Source organism: Acromyrmex echinatior, chromosome 2, assembly GCF_024713525.1.
Source record: "Acromyrmex echinatior isolate Ae372 chromosome 2, ASM2471352v2, whole genome shotgun sequence".
NCBI lineage: Eukaryota > Metazoa > Arthropoda > Insecta > Hymenoptera > Formicidae > Acromyrmex > Acromyrmex echinatior.
In genome coordinates, this window is record NC_141853.1 from 12,045,779 (window position 1) to 12,065,801 (window position 20,023).

Here is a 20,023-nt window from a genome sequence, read left to right on the forward strand (position 1 = left end):
GCAGAGATTGAATCTCGTCCGCGCGCGGAGAGATCAAAGATCATAACGTGTGAGAGAAAATATGAAGATTATCATCGCAGAACTTGGCGAAACGGATCTCGACTGGTCCGACTTCTCTCCGCGAAGCTCGCAGGGTCGAGAAGTCTCGACCGTCTCTCTTGGATGAAGTCCAAGAAGACACGCATACCTAACGAACATAACATCGATAGTAGAGGGGGAGGTCTCTTGGTGGAGATTCACCGTGACTGAAAGAGTGTTTCTCCTCTCCTTATCCTCCCACCCACGTTCCTCTCTCTCTTTCTCTCTCACTCTCTTTCACCCGGTTTTCTTCCTCGTCGTTGCTACTGCGTTTGGTAAACTCACCGGATCTCGCAGCCTACTGGATCATCAGCGGGGCATGTCGACGGCGGGAGTCAGGTCGGTCGGCCGAGTCCCTGCTGAGCCGCGGCGTATCGATCGATCTGCCCCGCGAGAGCGTCAACGAGAGCGAGGCCGAGAGCAAGCAAGCAAGCGAGCGAGCGGGCGATCCTCGGGATCTCGGCGCCGCGACGCGGCGCGTCGAACCGCGATCGCGATCGCGATCTCGCTCGAGGACGCGCCGCGTGTCGTCGAGGATGATGACGACGACGACGACGACGACGATGACGATGACGACGACGACAACGTGAACGTACACCGCCAACTAGTTAGCGTACGGAGAACGTGCGGAAGTCGCCGACAACGAAAGGTATCGTCGTCGTCGTCGTCGTCGTCGCGTTGCGTCGCGTCTCGTCTCGCCGTGTCCTTCTTTGTTTTTTTTCTCTCTCTCTTTCTCTTTCTCGCTCACGACGTTCGGCCGTTCTCCAGAACGACGTCAATGGTCCCGTGCGCGCAATCGATATCTCCTCCTCCACACCGCGATAAAGCACCCCCGCGGGCGCCTACGACGAAGAGACGGGAAAGAGAGGCGAAGATCGTGAGACGGCGCGATCGTTCGCCGATCAAAACAAAACTTGCCGCTGCTGCTGCCGCTGCTGCTGCTGCTGTTGCTGCTGCTGCTGTTGCTGTTGCTGTTGTCGTTACTACTCCTCCTTCTCGTTCTCCTTGCCGGATGCTGATTCTCGCACACTAATTCGCGTCGTCGCTGACCAATACCACGCCGAACCGAACCGACGAACGAACGGAGGAATCAACGAGAACCGACAGGCAGGCACACTCACTATCTCTTTTCTTTCTCTCGTCGTTGTTGCGTCTCTCTTTCTTTCTTTCTCGTGGCGATTCTTTTTTTCCTCTCTTTGGCACACTCTCCAATCGGACTACTCTCTTCCTCTCTCGCAAGCACAAATTGCGCGCGCGCGCGAGCGCGCGCGTTGTGTGTGTGTGTGTCGCGTGCGACGCTTCTGCTTTCTCGCTGCTCGCGGTCCGTCGGCGACGATTCGATCTTGTTCACCGTCGCTAGTCGATGATTTGCGTCGTGGTGCGTATCGAAAGAGAAAAATCAACCGCAAACGTTTGTCAATTTTATCAAAGTCCAAATCGCTCTTGCTTCTTCTTCCTCTTCGTTCGTTCTCTCTCTCTCTCCGCTTCCTTCACCTTCGCCGTGAATCACTCGCACGATAATATTTATAGGGACTTATCTCGATTGATAACGTGGTGAATTATTCTTAGGTCGTGTGTGCGTCGGTACGTCGGTACGCGCGCTCACTCCGTTCGTGTGTCGCGCGCGAGGTTGAGAGATAGGTTAGCTTTTACCCGCGACGTGATCGCGGGGACTAGATGCGTTGACTAGAGATGCACGGCGAAACGAGCGTCTTTCTTAAAATATACTTTACACGCGTGACAAGCACGACGGTGATGGCGAAGACGGCGCTCCGGCGGCGTAACACGCGCGGACGGCACTGCTTCTCCTCTACGCTACCAGAGCGTATTCAAATTTAGACACGCGTCGTCTCTCCGCGACTCCGACGGCGACGGGTGCTGCCCTGGCGCACACAGTCGCGCGTATGTACGACGTATCGCACGACTAGCACGATGACGACGGCGACGGCGGTAGCCGCTTGTAGTGAGCTTGCCGTGAGGACGGTTAAAAAACCGGGGCGGTCGCGCGCGCTTCGACCAGTTCGCCCCGAGTTCGCGGTCGAGCCTGAAATAAAGATTTGAGGAAGTCGCGCTGAGAACCAAGCGAGAGAGAGTGTGCATATATGCGTGCGAGCGAGACGGATGGAGGAGCGCGCGCGCGCACGCGAGAGAGAGAGAGGTAAAGATGGAGCGAGCGGAGGAAGCGAGAGAGAAGGCACGAGCAAGTAAGAGGGGGAAACGAGTCGTCGCGGCTGGTAATCGTGTACCAGTCGGTCCACCTCGCCTCTGAAGTTTGCTACGGCGAGCCGAGATACGTCGCGGCAGCGCGACCCCCTATTGGTCGATAACGCCGCGGACGTCAGCCGGCAGCCAGCCAATCGCGCCGTCCAGTGCTCGCGTGCGCCATCTCGCGCCGCTTATTGCCAGCTCGTCGCTGGCTCGTCCCGCGTCCTCCTCGCACTCGCACTCGCACGCCGCGCCGTCGCATGTTCTTGCGACTGGCTGGTGCAACAAGACGCGTGCGCGACGTGACCGTTTCGCTCGCGTCAACAAGAGTGGAGCACCGCGCGCGAGACTTGCTCCGATCACAGCGGCGCAAACCAAAAAACCGCGCGCTTTTGTTTTTCGTCTCTCTATCACCTTTTCTTTATCGATTATGACGATAATCTTGGCTTCACCGATTCGTCGATTGTCCTGTCTCGACGATGTGATTGAGCTTACTCAATACTGATGCAATATGCATTAAGTAGAAAAAGTATTCAAGTTATGAAGAAAGAAATGCGTATCGACATGTACCTTCAATGTTGACTGCCTATTCTGTTTAATGATTGTTTCTATCAATGTAGATTAATTTTAATCTCGGTTCGACTTAATTTTCATCTTTTTCTAGTTTTAAGAATTAGAAAAAAAATTAAAGAGTAAATTGAACCGAGATTAAAATTAATTTATATTATACGTAAACAGACAAACTTCTTTATAAATTGTGAAAAAATTTTTTATTACAACAGACAACACAAATGTGATACAAAAAGTCTGTCTTTAGATTTTTATTGATGCAAAGATTTGCAGATGTAAAATGCAATAAACTAAAAACTGCATAATTAGATAGATACCATCAAATTTATGTACTCCATAGCTTTAACTAACTTTCTATTTAACCCTAATCGATATTCGCGATTTAATGGACCCGAATTTTCTTCAATACATTTACTTCAATAACGTTATAAAAAATATACAACAAATGTTTTTCATAGCTTTACATAATTTTAAGTTACAAACATCTTTCTCTAAACGTGCGAATATTAATCAAGGAAACGTAGCGGAATACCGATTAGAATTAATAATAGTGGAATCGAGAGTTTCAAATAAAGCTTGGAGATGATAAAAGGCATAAATGCAGTTCATAGCGATTTGGGAAAGTCACACACTAACGATTTCTCAAATCTTCGCTCGTGCGAGGGTTACCATCAAGAAATCAAATCGATATGCGGCAAGCAATCCGCGATGCCTAATGGTAATCGTTTGGCATATAATTTGCAATTTTGCGATGCACATATCAAACGCACATAATTAATTTCTTTCACGACGTAGTATTTTCCTTCGGGCGTGAGGCAAAGTGTGAGAGAACCTGTGTACCGCGACACACACCTTGGGGGGGGGGGGGGGAGCGGAAAAAAAAAGAAAAAAAAAATACTTGGCGCATCACGAAAAAGAGGTGATTATGAAACAGAAAGTTAGCAGCGAGATTACGAGTCGTTACGTAGTCGTACGGCGGTTAAGATAGGAAGTGCACGCAAGAGAGAAAGAGAAATGAATAGAAAAACACGGGGTATGCCGTTTAACGGCGCTCTGGCGATGCGCGCGATTCGACCGGCGAAAGGCCGCGTGTTTACGCAAACGTAGCGCATCCTTACACTTTATTAATATTTCGCCCGCCAGAAATAACGCGGCGGCGCGGCGGTACGGTTCAAGAATCGACCTGCGTTTTATACGGAGCTGGCGCATTACAAAGTATGTATGCGCGCCTTGGAGTCGACGAAAATAACAATTGTGTTATAGACCGGTCGTACGTGAACGCACGGCGACTGCCCGAGTCATGCATCGCGGTATGCAAGTATCGCAAGTGCACGATTCTATTTAAGGTGTTATCCGCGCTTCCGCTCGATTTCCGCGTAACATTGCACGAGAGAGGTGCGTACCTCCCCTCCCTCGTCTTTCTTTGTTTCGCGACACAAACAGCATTCGACCGAATTGAGACGAGAGAGAGATTCAACGAGGATTGTCCATCATAATCGGAATGTTTTCCGCTGAACAATTCGATTCGTATTCAAACAACACCTTATGTTCATACATGCATATTATAGTGTGCAAGATCCAGGAAAGTGGATAAACGAAAAGTAAATTGTTTACTTAACACTTTTTTTAACTGCCATGTCATCTATTTGAGCGACATGTAAAATTCGCGCAGATCCCGTCGCTCATTTGTCAATAATGATTTTGTTTATCCAATCAATATCTTAAGATTTAAAAAACAATGTAAATTATATTAAGGCATTAAAAAATAATAAAGTATTAAAGTAATATCACTAGATTTATTAAGCTCAATGCTGAAATTAACTTAATAGTCAAAATATTAAACGAAGTTATAATTCGCGAATTGGTTAAATTGACAAGAATCTGATATCGAAGAAGTTCGACAAAATCAATTTCTTCGAAATATTTTCCTATAGTAGAAAATATCGTAATTGCAATAAACAGTCTGTAGATTACAGAGATTAAATATAATAGTAAAGTCTAAATAGTAGAGTCAAAAAGACGAACAAACGTCATTGTGTTTTTTTTACAGTGTCACAGCTCATGAAAAATCTTAAAAGAATAGATAAAAGGTTTGTTTTCTATGGCTAAATTGGTATACACTTTGGAACTTGAAGCGAGATAGGTATATATTTGTCAAAAAGCAAGAAGAGAGTTCTAGTGTAGTCTAGAGCAAAAAAAAAACAGATTTGAAATATCTGCATGAAAATGATCATTCGATGAGAGAAGAGAGAGGAAAAAAGGGTGATCTCATTCAGAATCATTTGTGGAGTCTTCATCAGAATTTTCGAAAGCACGCGATCGATGTTCAAAATCGATGTCCCGATTTTCACCGGATGCATCCGAAATTGACGTCGATTTGCTAAGGCGATATCGAGTGTCGCGGTAACACGTCACTCGGAATTGCCGACATTCGCGGTTCATCTGTCCAGAGTAGACGGCATTAGATAGCACGACGTTTGAAATTCCGTCCTGACAAATACATCAAATTCTGAAAATATCCGTATGTGCATTTCCGCATTTCCGCAGCCAAATTTTACGACGCGTCACTAAAAATTTCGAAATTACACTCGCTGGAGGTGCACAAGTCATACCTCTTTTTTTTTTTCACAAAATAAAACCAGGATGGGTGAAACCCAGTAAAATACGAAAATAATAGAATACAGACATAGTAAAATATTAGAACAGTAAAATGTTACACTGCCAATTTCTCCGTAACTATAAATCCGACCTTCTCGTGGAAATCCAGAATATCAATAACATAACATTGTTTTGTCGAACGCGAATTAAACCGCTCGTGTATAAAAGTTATTCCACATTTGGCAACGATACCAGTATCGTATAAAAAGAATTATTTGTAAGATTTTCAGAATTCATGACGCGCGCGGTTGTGCCGCGAGAATGATTCGAGTCCAATCGTAGACTGACATTCGCTCGGGAAGTCCGGTTTAGGCTATGACGATTCGTGCACAACTGTTGCACTACCCTGGATCGTACAATAAGACGAAGGGATCTACAAAGCGGGGAATATTCGTGTTGGATATTCGTCGACGTAAAAAGCTCGCGCGGGAACCGTGCGGTGCCTGTCGATATTTAACGAATTATCCGCCGGTACGGGAGTAAATATAAATCTACTCCAGGTCGGATCGTAATGTATTATGCATGAGTTGCAATGTAGCTGTACCCCTACAGAGATTGGACAACCTAACCCGTCGAGAAAGAGAGAGACGACGCAAGCGAGAGTGCTCGATATGTCCTGGCCTATCGATTTCGCGCCGAGCGAGCGCGAGAAGACACGAGAAACGGAAGACGGATAAGTAATTAATAAGCCTAAAACGGTCCGCGGTCAACGATGATCATTCGCACTCGGGATATGAGTTTGAATACGTAACGGTATTGCGTGTGGTAGGAACGGAGTCGGCGGATTGATTACAGAAGTAGACTCGAAGGTACTCAAGCTTTTCTAAAATAATCGCGCTCACGCGATCACTCTACTACTCTAAATTTCTATAATTTATCTACCGAAAATTAACGTCGCGGATTCGACGATTACTTAAATGAACTATTTTAAAAAAAGCGAAGTAATACTTCCATCTATATTCATATGTATTATTTGTCGCTCACCTAGATAATATCTATTATCTTAAAACGATTTAATCGAGATTAAAATACGGTGAAGAAATTCGGAGATAATCATTTATCCGCCTATTATTTTTGTGTATATTTACTATTTTTCTTTTTTTCCCAAATGTTGATATAAAAATATCTTCGTAACCACGCAAACTATGAATTGCAAGTAATTTCTATTTTTTTTTTTTTTTTTTTTTTTTAATAATTATACACGAGATAATTATATTTGCACATTTACACGCATCTCTCAAAACTAGTCAAAATATCTGATTCTTTTAAAAATCGAGTAACACAAATTCCCAATGCGTGGAAACTTTGATATCTAAAATTCTCACATTTATTTTCCACATGTAAAAGTTTTAACGCAAAAAATTCACAGCGCATAACAAACATTGATGAGGATTCGTATACGCCGCGTTCGTACAGATGCGCCATATAAAATATCGAAAAACGTCAGACAAACGCCAGCGGTGTTCGGGCGAGCAGGGATATTTAATTAAGCGGCATAAGCTATGCATGGCCGTCGTGCGAGATGGAGCGAACCGAGATGACGCGACGCGCTGCGCGCCGGATGGATCGACTACTCGCTGCACGTTCATCATGGTGACGCTTTCGTAGAAGAAAATATACCTATCCATTCAGTTAGAAATGACAAATTAACAGCGAGGTAACGAATAATAGACGTGTAACTCGGTTACAAGGCGCGTTCGAGAGGAGCCACGTGAAAAGTAACGTCGCTTCTGCTTTACCCTGTCGACTAATATAGATTGCGATCGGCACTCTTTCTTGGATTTTACAAAGTCTCTACGTTGCATTATTTTTAATATAATATAATTATCTTGCTATATTCATTCCGCCGAGATCGTAATGGAGAATGTGGAAGATAGAAATAAAGTGTCATCGCTTGTGTATCTTATAACTGAATCTGAAATTTAAAAATTCGTAAAATGTAAAACACAAATGCTTAAAACCGTTTACTTCGATCAAGACCGATTTAATGCTGCAACAGTCGCTCTTGATGTGCATCAAGAGTAGCGCGGTAAAAGTATAAATTACGAAAATAAACCACGAACCTTGCACAAAAAGATTTATCCATACGATCTGAATTTCCCATGCATTTGATGCATTAAATATAACCCATTTCTATTTGCGACCGCCGTCTTGTTTGAACAAAAAAAAAAATGAAGAAAAAACGCTTTTCCGTCGATAATATTATTAACTACTCAGCACAAAGAGTTTTTAATGCACGGTAAATTTATTATAAGATATTAATTTATTATTTATACTAATTTTTGTAAACTTTTGCTTGTTCAATGTTAGAACCACAAAGTACTTGTTGCTAATAAACGCCTCTCATTTTATCCTCTCTTTTTCTTTATTTCTCTCTTTCAAATGTAACGTGAGTCTTTTTTTTTTCGGTGTTGAAATCGTCACGTAAAAAAAGCCGGGAATGCGAGCGAGAAAGAAATTCCCGGGGATACAGAAAGAGAACACCCAGAAAAGGGAAAGGTGAAAGAAAAAGGGGACGAGAGATGGGAAAAGAGAAAGCGTAGAAAACAGGTAGAGATGATGGGCGCGGATACCTTTTAGCACTGTAAAAGGGACGCCGGGCCCTCGTGATCTCCTTTTGCTCGACGGTGCGAAGGAAAAACAATGAACGTAACAAATACCTTCCGACCGACGGGATCGATAACAATATCGGGGCGATATGTTATAGTCGCATCCCTCTCTCGCTATTTCCTTCTTCACCTCCCTATACCTCGAGAGTTCCCTTCTCCCCTCCCCCCCTCTCTCTTTCTCTCTCGCACACACACATATATATATATACATACATACATACATATATGTACATATGATACACACACACACACACATATATATATATATATATATATATATATATATCCATCTCTTCGTCTCTCTATCTCCATCTCCCTCTTTCTCTCATCGTCAAACTCGCACGGCAGCAGCAACGTTAGCAATGATATTAAATTCTTCAGGAAAATCTAGGAAAGTCCATCTTCATTATCGGATGAACCGCGCTTAACCGTGTGACCTGGTCGATCGAGCGCCGAATCGAAAATAGCAGCGCATCGAAAATGATGGAGAGCGAGACAGTTCGCGAAACGAAAATAAACGTTGGACAACGGAGGTTCTTAAAATTCAAAGCTGCAAAACAATTATCCTTTATATCTCGACGATCGCCACTTTGAAATCGATCGACATGTAATCTGCCGGCAGTTCATGTGACGTTATCAATTAATGCTCATAATGCAGCGAGATAATTCGTCACGTAGAGATCCGGCTAATCGACAGATACCTGACAGATTCTTTATATTTAAATTCATCTCAAGTGTTTATTACCGTCGAGATGTAATAATTAATTTTATCTTGATATATATAATAGATCCCTTTCCAATAGCTTTCAGCGTAATTTAAAAAAAAAACGGAAGATTATAATTAATCTCATATCCTCGAAATCTAAATTATATTCATCAAATAATTATTCTATAAAAATTAATTATCTTGTAAATATAAAATTCATATTTTTAGACTTTTTCGATTCTCAAGGCTTGTAAATTAATTATTAACTTACTCAAATGTTTTACATAATATGATTGATTATACATAATATTTTGTCGAATATTGACGAGAGTCTAAAGCAAAAATAAAATTCCAGATTTCTATTCATACAGTTTACAAATACACTGTTTCAAATAAAATCTTCAATCCCGTTTTCATCATTAAGGCTAACAATTCTAATCTTTCTAAAAAGCGCGGAATAATATAGATCAAGATTGTAAAATAAGTAAATCAAGTAAATCATCAAAAAGAATATTTTATCGATCCATGTGAGAAATTTCGTATTAATTATCAGAATTTTTGTCAATTAACGAAGGTTTTACGAAAGTCACGTTCAAATTAGAAAAAAAAAGGTTAACAAGAAAGCGCGAAAAGTTTAAAAAAAAAGTAAATTCAACTACAAAAATATAAAAAGGGGTCAATATCACAATTACGCTATCCCGGACACTCCGATATCAATTAAATATACCCTAAAGCTAAGACTAAAGTTAGTGCTGAAGATAATTTTCTGATAATTATATAATATACTTTAAGAAGAAAATCAAGTCGTGAATCGTCATTGTATCGTAATATGTTCATGTACAGACAGAGACAACTACAGATTGAAATAATTCGGGAAAGTGCGTAAATTTTCATATCATAAATATAATGAAAATGATCAATGTGCTTAATTGTGACAACGGTTGACACGTGGAGTAGATACATTTTTCTATTTGTATAACGCGCGAAAATTAAAACCACAGAAATATATTCAGCAGTTTCAATTCCGACATCAAACACTGACTTATTCGAATATATCACGAGTTCCTGATATATTTCCAAACTATCTCAGTAGCTTAGATGGAAAATGGATCTCGCAGATAATTAAATAAAGTATAATTTTTAAACAGCACAAATGGGGTCGTCGCCAACCAGCGGATATTTCCAAGAAGAGATATTTTGAGAAAAAGGGATTATGAGCCGAGAGAAGCGTACGCAATTAAGGATAATTACTTAATCCAGGAGAAAGAGAGAACAAAAAAGAAGAGGGATGATGTAGGGCGCGTGATTTACATAAAATATCAAAATGCTATACGTTATCGCATCACTATTGTGTCGTAAATTCAACAAATGTGCGATCGGTAATACGTTCAAAACGTCGAGCGAAACAATCTTATCGATTTTAAATCTTGGTTTGAAAATTGAATCGAGTGAAGTCATACATGTCACAGTACGTACAAAAGGAAATTATTCGTGAAAAGATAAGCGCGCGCACATACATTCCAGTTCTTCTTTTTAACAAAAAAGAATATTGGCGTGTATGTATAATACGTATTAAAAATTCATACACGGTAAACACATTTTGTCTAGTTTCGAATCGATGTTGCAATTGAGAGCACGAATTAAGGGCAATCAAGTATGTTAATTTTAGTTGATATTTTAATGTTTTTATAACATTTAACATCAAATATAAATAAGCGAATAATGAAGATTCCACTTAACAAAGTTCTATTCGAATCACATGCTCAAAGCTCGTCGTTATGCTCGTAGAACTCGCCGGAAAAGGCTTGCATCCGCGGTTGGATCTAGGCGAGCGGTGTTTGTTCCAAAGCTCTCCTTCCGGAGGAGCAAAGAAACTTGGACTTCCCGTAGAAGAAGTAAGTTTTGAAGGTTCGTTCGTGCTCGAACGAAAATACCAGGTGGCGACCATACCTCGTATTACCCGTTCGAGCAGCAACGCTAACGAACGATCTCTTGTATCTCTCTTTCTCTCTTTCCCTTCCCCCCCCCCCTCTCTCTCTCTCTCTGCTCTTAGTCTGCGCGCGACACTCCGACTCAAGACAGGCGTCTGTTGCCATACCGGATATCCGCTCACCCTGCCTACCGTTCGTCCCGACATCTCGAAGGGACATCTTGCTCCTACGAGAAGCAACGGTAAAAGGAGAGAAGCATATCGAGGGTAACGAAGGGGGTTTTAACGAAACGATATATACATATACGTGGGCGGGATGTTCACATATTGCCAGTAACGCGAGAACGTGTCACGTTAAAGCCAGTATGTCTGCCTACGTTTAACCCTTCATTGCGTTTTACGCGATAGCACCCAGTGGATACTGGTGCGAATCAAAGAGTGATCGATTTTCTCGATTAACTTCCATCCCATCGTATCGCGACAAAAATAGAAACGATAGACACTACTAAATATATATATCATATAAATATTCGTAAATTTTATCCTATCGCGCAAGAATACCGGAGGATCTAATAGAAAATTTTAATCACGAGAGTCTCTGGGCTCTCTGGAGGAAAATATTTAAAAAATGAATTCTTTACGAATAAACTCTTTTCTGATCAAATTTTGAAGAAATTTAAAATCGAGATTACATAAAAATTAGAACCGACGTTATTTCGTGTTTTTTTTTTTTTTCCATATATTTTGACGAACAGTATATTTTCTTTCTCAGTTTCATTTGAGTAACTCAAATGATATTTCGATGTGAAAGGTATGACAGGTATGAAGTCATATCGTGAACCAGCTCGGGAACGAGAAAAATCGCGAGACAGAACGAGGTAACGACTATAAATGATGTGACATTATGCATGGAGCGTACAAGCTGCTGCCGCTGCGTCAACTGTTAACGTTAAACTGAATAGGAATTGATATATTTTAACGACACGGAGATAAAAGCGGTTGTGGGATAAAACTTGGCGTTCTTCATGAATCAATTTATTTGAAAGAAACTTAATTGAAGGCGCAATTATACATATATGAATATGTAACATAATCTCTCTTGGAGTTTCACCCACAATTTTTTCGTCGGTCGACCTTCAAACGAGCAACATTTTAGTCTACCATATTTCCACTTCAAGCTTAATCGTAACAAATGTGTATACTTGTACTCACTTAAGTAATCAAATACGTTATATATACGTTATATATAATTATATGAAAAAAAAGAAGTAGAATGCAAATTTAATGTAGAAATACAATGACGCGTGAGCAATTATTAAAAGGATAAGGCCATTTAATTGAACGCGTTATGTTCATTTAAGTAACCAAATACGCAGTTGTACATGAAAAAAAAAAAAAGAAATGCAAACTTAACGCAGAAATACATGATGCGTGAGTGATAACACAAGTACCAAGTAAAAGGATAATATGAATTAATTTAATGCGCTTTGATCTACATATTATATATAGCATGTCTATATTTTTTAGTCGTAATAAATATGCGTAATTATCGAACACGTAGTTATGTACATTGTTAAAAATGTCATTAAATTTAAAATGTATTTTTAAGTTACATAAATGAAATTCAATTTTATGACAATAAATTAAATTTAATGTATCTGCAATTGAAACTTTTCATAAAATTTTATGTAAATTTGCATGAAATTTAAGTTACTTGTAACTTCATTTTCATTGACAACATTAAATATTTTTAATGTACCCTCTTGAAATTTGCTTCCATTACACGTAACGGAAGCAAACTTTTATTTTTTTAACAGCGTATGGTAAAAAAATTGATGTAAATTTAATGCGTGAAGTGTATGACGGGTGAATGATACTGTGAATACTAAAAGAATAATGTAATGTAATTAGCCATGTTTTGATCCACGTGATATTCTACTTCGCGTTCAATCCTAATAAAAATTTGCCACAATCGCTTGATTAATCAAATACGGTTATATGAAAAAAGCTGATATACACATTTAATGTAAAAATATGTGATGTGTGAGTGATATTGCGAGAACTGAAAAAATATCGTGATATGTAACGTGTTTTGATCCACGTGGCATTTTTAGTGATCAATTGCAACAAAAACGCGTCACTATCACTTAAATTATGATCAAACATCCATATTTAAAGACATAAATGCAAACTTAATGCAGAAATATATGACGTATGAGTAAAACTGCAAGCACTAAAAAGTTAAGTTGTTAAAGCAATTTAATGGACGATTTGAGTGCGTTGATCATTATGCTTTATCTGCCTACATACATAGTTGATATTTCAATGAGAGGATTATAAAATTCCAATGTACTATCGAAGCACACAATATGAAGATAATATCATGGAATTACTGAATGTTTCGGCTGCATACTATTATTAACTCTCGCAAGAATATTAATTAAATGGAAGCCCACTGGATTGATAATTAAATCAGAAAGTCCAAGATATGTGATGAAGAAATAACAATAAGAAATAAATAAGAGATTTTAGAAATAAGCTATAATATTTAGTATGTAATAAAAAAATGTACTATGATAATTGTTTTGCTTTTACCTAACTCCATCATGCATAATTCAGTTCATGATAATTACAATAATGCTAGTTTTACGATCTTTCCATTAAGAGAGAAGAGAGCGTTTTATTTGTGATACTAATAATTTTGCGATACTAATAAACTTGCCGATTACACATTACGGATTTTTACGAACATAGAAACATCATAGAAACTTCAAAATAAATCTTGCTTCAAACGAGGAATGCTAAAATTTCAATTAAACCGCAAAAATTCGATTAAAGTATCGCAAAGCCGTCGCCTAAAGAACCAATAAATCTTTTGAGAAGAGAACACATCAGAGATCCTCTTTCAGATTCTAATATAGATCAATCGAAGATGTGTGGACCTTTTAACTTCCATCTCTGCCCTAAATCCTTCAGAGAGTTATCCGTTTCGCAAGCGGCGCTTTCGAATTGTGTTTCGCACACCAACCAAAAGCTCTCAGGGGTCTCGCGGTGCAAAAGCATCGCGCGTCCGTCGGCCATTCGGCCGCGTCGCGACGCGAAGTGACGCGACGCGACGCGCACTTGGCACGACGTCAAGAGAAAAGGAACGAGACCAGGCGGAGCTTTCCACGGCGGGGTGACCCCTGTAAGACCAGCCCCTGCACGATCATGAAAGCAGAAGACCGTTGAAATATGATTTATGACGATACAGTTATCAGTCACCATAAACAAGGAGTACCTCGCTAGCTACGGTATGGGGAGAGAAGGGAAAGAGGAAAGTAGGAGAAAACGAGAAACATTGGACGCGAAAAAATCCGCAAAAAAAAAAAAAAAAAGAAAAAACAGACGAGACGTTTGTCACGGAATCCGAATGCGTTATCGATCGCGTTTCTACGAGTCCACGCGAACCGTAAATAGTCGTGCGGATTTTCGAGTTATCACTCTTCATTTTGTGCGACGCTCGAAAGCTTCGCTTGGAACCCGCGTGCATTTAAATCTCACAATGTTCGCCCGCCGCGCGATGTCAATGAAACGCGTCAGATTCAATTAAACGTGATATCAGTTCGGAACTTCGCCGACCAACCGACCGGCCTGACCTGTGGGCTCATTGTGTTCATTAGCATTTAATCGTCAAGTTATGTAAAATGCCACAAAAATATCATTGACGTGTCGCGAATCCGCGCTTCCGCGTTAGGAATAATATTGTGAAAAATCGCATCAGTGATTAATATTAAGTTGACGTTGAAACGAAATCGTAAGTCATAAAGCATCATGAATCGTTAAGGGAATAATATATCTTCGATTTTGGTTCATGCGAAAAACGATATTTGAATTATACACGTCAAAAGGAGTTTAAATGTATCTCTCGTCTATTTTGCTAGTAAAGTTCGTAATTAAAAAACTCGTAATAGATGTTTCTCTCGTGCTTCTTTGAATAATTCTCTTGAGGTGATCGAGTTCGAGGAACATGGTAACATTATATAAGGACCGTAACGATATGTGACGTTATCTACGAATTCTACGAATTCATTTATGGAAACTTGAGCTTTCGCTTCTACAACGTAACATCGCTTACGATTCGAAAGCATTGTAGCAAAGTGAAAGCTTTGGTTCTCTGAAAAGCGATTAATTAGATGTTTATCCATTTGTTTTTCCATCAGTATACGCTATCTGCATATAAATTCGAAGCTTCATGCTCCGTGATGAATTCGACATTACTTCGCAAAGTATAAACATTCATAGCCTTGGTACATAATACAAACAGCATTATATAGTAAGCTTGCATAAAAGAGATGAATTAAATCATGTTACTTCATGTTAGTATTCTTCACTGAGTCCACGATGAAAAATAAAAATCACGTTGTTAGAAGAAGAAAAATCGCACTTGGCGTAAACCATCTGGTCGACGTTATTGTTTAAATCAAATGAACACATATAAAAAAAAGATTTAACTTAAACATTGTGATTCCTTTACATATCGCATTGTTATCGCAAACTGGGATGATCCAATCACATATAGGATTACAAGAAAAAGAGGGAAAAATAAAAAAAAATACCACGAGATTTTCGTACGTTAAATATATCGTATTTTTCGAAATTTCGCAAAGCTATAAAAAATTTATCTGTAGCTGGGAATAGCTGATTGTCACTGTATCAAAAGAAATTGAAGTTGATAAAGCGAAATCGTGCAGAACAAAAAGTTAACAGTACTGAAGTGTATTGTGGAGTCCTAGACTGCGTTAAACTGCTTCTCGTCAGACTCGCCAGATTTCGTTTTATGCAAGAATAATAAATAAACAATTATAGTTGGCGAAACATAGATCGGTACACTGTACGTAACAGACATGATGAGGGCATTGGAGCGTACAAAATATACGTGAAGAGTATACTTTGGTATTGCGCTTATATATATGGCGTGTAATAGTACGCTGCAAAATAAAAAAACGGTAAACCAGAAATAAATTGTACGCCCACTAACCGTGTTTTTTCTATGTTATTAGATCGTTAGAGAAAGAGAGAGGAGAGAGAGAGAGAGAGAGAAAAAGCCAGGCTCATGTAGAATCCAGTCAAGGTGATGGTGGCGATTATCATAAGAATTTACGTCGATGCTATCCATGATGGTACAAAGCGAGGTCGTCACGAAAATGGAGAGTACGACAGCGACCATTAATTTGTGAACACTTTCGCAAAGATAATTAATGATTCAATTTGTATCATTTGTAACTTTCGAGAAAAGAAGAGCATAATTAACAGAAGAAAATCAAGGAGTCGGAAAATTATTTATCTTGTTTTTGTACTAACTGCTAATAACATCATCAACTGCAAAGAAATTAATGAGCAGATTATTAACATAATTTTTCCGATAAACGAAAAACATGATTCGCATCAGATGAAATAATTTGACATACAAATCATGTAGATATGAATCATGTAAATTGTCTTTTTTCAACTGCTCAAACATTCACAATTTTAATAGGAGATAATATCACAATCGCTACACAAATAAAATTTGAAAATTTAATTTACAACATTTCTATATAAACATAAGATTGTTTTAATTTCGAATGGCACAATATTAAAATATTGGAAAATTTTTAAGATCTAACTGGTAAATTACAAAATTGTTTATCTCTCTTCTCTACCATTTTTGCAAAAATAAGTAATTCTCCAGTTCTATAGAAAAATATAAAAAACATTTTTTTTATAAAATCTCTAATTTTCTTTGACATTCATTTGTTTCAATTTGTTTTCGATTTTTCAGAGTTTCCTTAACTTGCTCCCAATAATCCTACACTGAGGAAAAAAATTTATTAAACTTTATTAAATTTTTTTTTTAATAGTTTTAGCGGAATATTTACTTACGATAAATAAATATTTAGATAAGTGAAAAAAATGATAGTTAAATCAAACTAATGGTTCTTGTATCTAATATATGTATTTATATTTAGTAAATATTCCGCTATATAGGACTATTCAAAAAAATATTAAAATTCAGTAATTTTTTTCAGTGTACAAAAATTACGATGTATGAACGATATTTTCGATGTAATTAGCGATATTAAAATACAGGAAATGTTAAATTAAACTCGCATACCAATTTTCCGTGAAAATCGGAAATTGGATTAAGGACTATATGCTGGTAATATGAGAAATTCCTATTACGAACAACGCTTTGTTCCGGTTGAAATTACTTGGAAGTAAATTAAATTAAACGATGATAACTAGATACGTGCATACATTCGCAGTGAATATAGATTTGAGAATTTGCAAGTTTCACAGGAATTCGCAAGCTGCAGAATTTGATCTTTCAATCTTTTCCGCAATCGAATATTTCAAACCTGACAAGGCAGAGATTACTTTAAACGATTTTTTTATAAGAAATAATTTAAAGGAAATTATCTGGAGGAGATATTTTTACAAGCGTTATATTAAATTTTTAATAATATCACACAGTTATTTGTCTGCGACATTAAGTTTAAGATATATCGAAAGAAACGAAAGGTGAGATGCCATTAAAAGCGATACGTATGAAAAAGTTTCCAGCTCTAAGGGCGGTAGTTTCGCCTTGAGAATCGAAAGACAAGTTCGACTTGTTAATTATCGTTAATTATCGACACATTTAAATAAAGAATAAGAAATTGCGATTAGATTTGGCAGCCGGTGCCCACATAATACATCTGTTTGCAACGGGCAAAGCCCTCTCTACGTTCATGCCAACGAGCAGGTTCCACTTGACGAATTCCGAGAACTTGCAGTCGGAACTACGTGAGAAAGGTACGACTTCATGACATCACAAATTGAATGACCGTTACGTTCGAGTAACCTAACCGATGCGAACGACACTCGCCCCGAACATGATTCATCGTGATGAATAATGGGAATAAAAAGCAGAACGAAGACAAAGATAAAGATGAAGAAATATCAAGTCGAATTGCCATCTATTCTAGACCAATGGACCCGTTGAATTCGACCAAAGATTAAAGAGATGTCTTGTTAAATCCTATCGGAGCGACGAATAGCGCGCACAGTGCTCGCGGCAACGCGACTAAAAGCGTGAGTAGCCGTGTACCGATCGCGAGACGTGCGACGTTACGTGTCGTTACGGTTTTAGCGGTGAGAACAGCTGTGAGGGAAAGAGAGTAATCTTCACGTGAGAGTAATACGGGTGTACGAGGACGAGAGAAAGAGAGAGAGAGAGAGAGAGAGAGAGAGAGAGAGAGAGTGGACGAACGAATGAGAGGTGGATCGAGAAACGAGCGAATCGGCGGGTGTATATTAACAAACCGCGGGAAAAGACACCAAAAATAATTCCCGCGCGCGAAGAAATAAATCCATGGATACCGGGATGCGCGCAGGGCAAGAAGAGGTGCGCCCGTACCGTAGGCAGGGTGGTGCCTAAAAGAAGGTTGACCGGGTGGGTTCTGGGTAGTAAGCTGAATTAGTAAACCGCCATCGGAAGCGAGAGAGCGGGTGTGTATTATAAGAAGCGCGGCGAGACGATCGCCGCGGGTAGTCGCAAAAGTGCCGCGGGCTTGGTTTTCTATCGGTGTCGCGGTTTCTTCTTAGGATAAAGAAACACACACAGAAAGAGAGAGAGAGAGAGAGAGAAAGACAAAGGACGAAAGAGAGAAAGAAAGAGGGAGCAGGCGTCCTTCGGGAAAGCAACCGCAAAGATGGCGAATTCGCGTACGCTGATGGTATCCGAAAACTCGCATTCGCGGAAATCGCGAAGATCACGATATCGCTGATGACGAGATGGATGATATCGGCAACCCGGTACGCGAAGGACGACAATGACGATGACGATGATGGTACCGCGAGACCGCGACGTGCCGACGGTGATGATGATGATGAAGAAGAAGAAGCAAGCGGGCAGCTGCTCAGCAGCAGCAGCAGGCAAGACTTACCTCTGCTGTTTTTAGAACTCCACTCCCAGAACTGCCGCGGGCCGAGCCGAGCCAAAACCAAAATACCACCGTTATAGTAGCGCGCCCCTTTTCCCCGTGGGGTGGAGGGACGCGGCGTAAAGAAGAGATGGAGAGATTGTGGGTGTGTGTGTATGTGTGTGTGCACGAGTGATTGAGTGTGTGCGCACAAGAACGACCCACCTCTCTTCCGACGATATCCAACCAACAGCGCGAACCTCGACGAGAGTAACGACGACGGAGATGATGGCTAACCTAACAGACGAACAAGACGATCGCGAACATGACGAAGACGAAGACGAAGACGATGACGACCGCGACGATGGCGGCGACCATGAAGACGCTCTGCGACCATGAGAAGGCATGATGAGGATGGCATCTCAAGCTGCGCCATTATGGCGGCTCCTCCGTCATGATTCAAAAAGACCGAGGATTGAAAAATCAGTGTAATCTCGGTGAGTCCATCTTTCGATGTTACAGATACAGGAAAATGTACTTTAAGAAAATATTCGTATAATATTGTTCTGCATTGAATAACATTGTATGTACTCTTACTGCGATAAACACGCGAGAAATGTATACGTATCACGAGTATAGTTTAGTATCACGAGATACAAATTTGAAAATAATTTTGTTAAATTTCGACATTCTAGCAACTAGCTTGAGTCTCCTGCATAATTATTTTGATAGTCCAATTATTTTCAGATCTATATCTAACAAAATTTTTAGATATTAGCAAAATAGTTTCTTAATAAAAATAAGATTCACGCGTTTATGGCATAAAGTATTACTTACATTAAAGGATCATAAGTGGATCTTGCAAATTGTTCGAATTGAATTTGTGACAATAAAAACAAGCTGCGAGATAATTGTAAACAAGTAAAGAATTTATAGACACAATTTGTAAGGTTTACTTCTAGATCTACAACTACATAAAACGATCCTTATTTCTTCTGCAGCTTCTTTCTACTATCACTAGGCATACATATGTCTTCGTGTATCTATAGCATCGAAATTTGAACTCGTCGACGTTGTACTGATTTCATTCCATAATAAACTTGAAAATAACAGCAGAACTATAGCCTGAAAAACATAGTTATCAATAATCAAATTGTTATATATCGTAAGGCTTTGCAGACCACAATCGTTGAACTCTAATTCTTCAATTATTCCCAGTATGTATACGTAACGTTTCTCGAAGAAAGCAATATTTGCGCTGTGTTTTCGCAGTATGCAAAGTACAATATTTCACGAAGGATCCACGAAGGGAGATCAGCGATTCGAAACTCCCGCGATTTAA

General features: G+C 39.6%; 2 protein-coding genes across 8 annotated transcripts in view; one reads left to right on the forward strand and one right to left on the reverse strand.

Annotated features, from left to right (window-relative positions):
• Positions 1-20,023, reverse strand: part of Mef2 (myocyte enhancer factor 2) — a 68,738-nt gene that overhangs the window by 20,193 nt on the left and 28,522 nt on the right. Inside the window, exon 1 of one of the 7 annotated variants that reach the window (XM_011057817.2) lies at positions 18,706-18,724. The exons of 4 other annotated variants lie outside the window; for them this stretch is intronic. The gene's annotated coding sequence lies outside the window, so the exon portion shown is untranslated. Of the gene's footprint in view, positions 1-363; positions 2,145-18,705; positions 18,725-20,023 lie in introns of those variants that run through there. 2 more of the 7 variants (XM_011057800.2, XM_011057791.2) reach the window with 2 other exon arrangements.
• The window catches only part of LOC105146997 (Poly(ADP-ribose) polymerase 16), a 40,197-nt gene continuing 38,922 nt past the window's right edge, over positions 18,749-20,023 (forward strand). The window contains exon 1 of the mRNA XM_011057727.2: positions 18,749-19,178. The gene's annotated coding sequence lies outside the window, so the exon portion shown is untranslated. The remainder of the gene's footprint in view (positions 19,179-20,023) is intronic.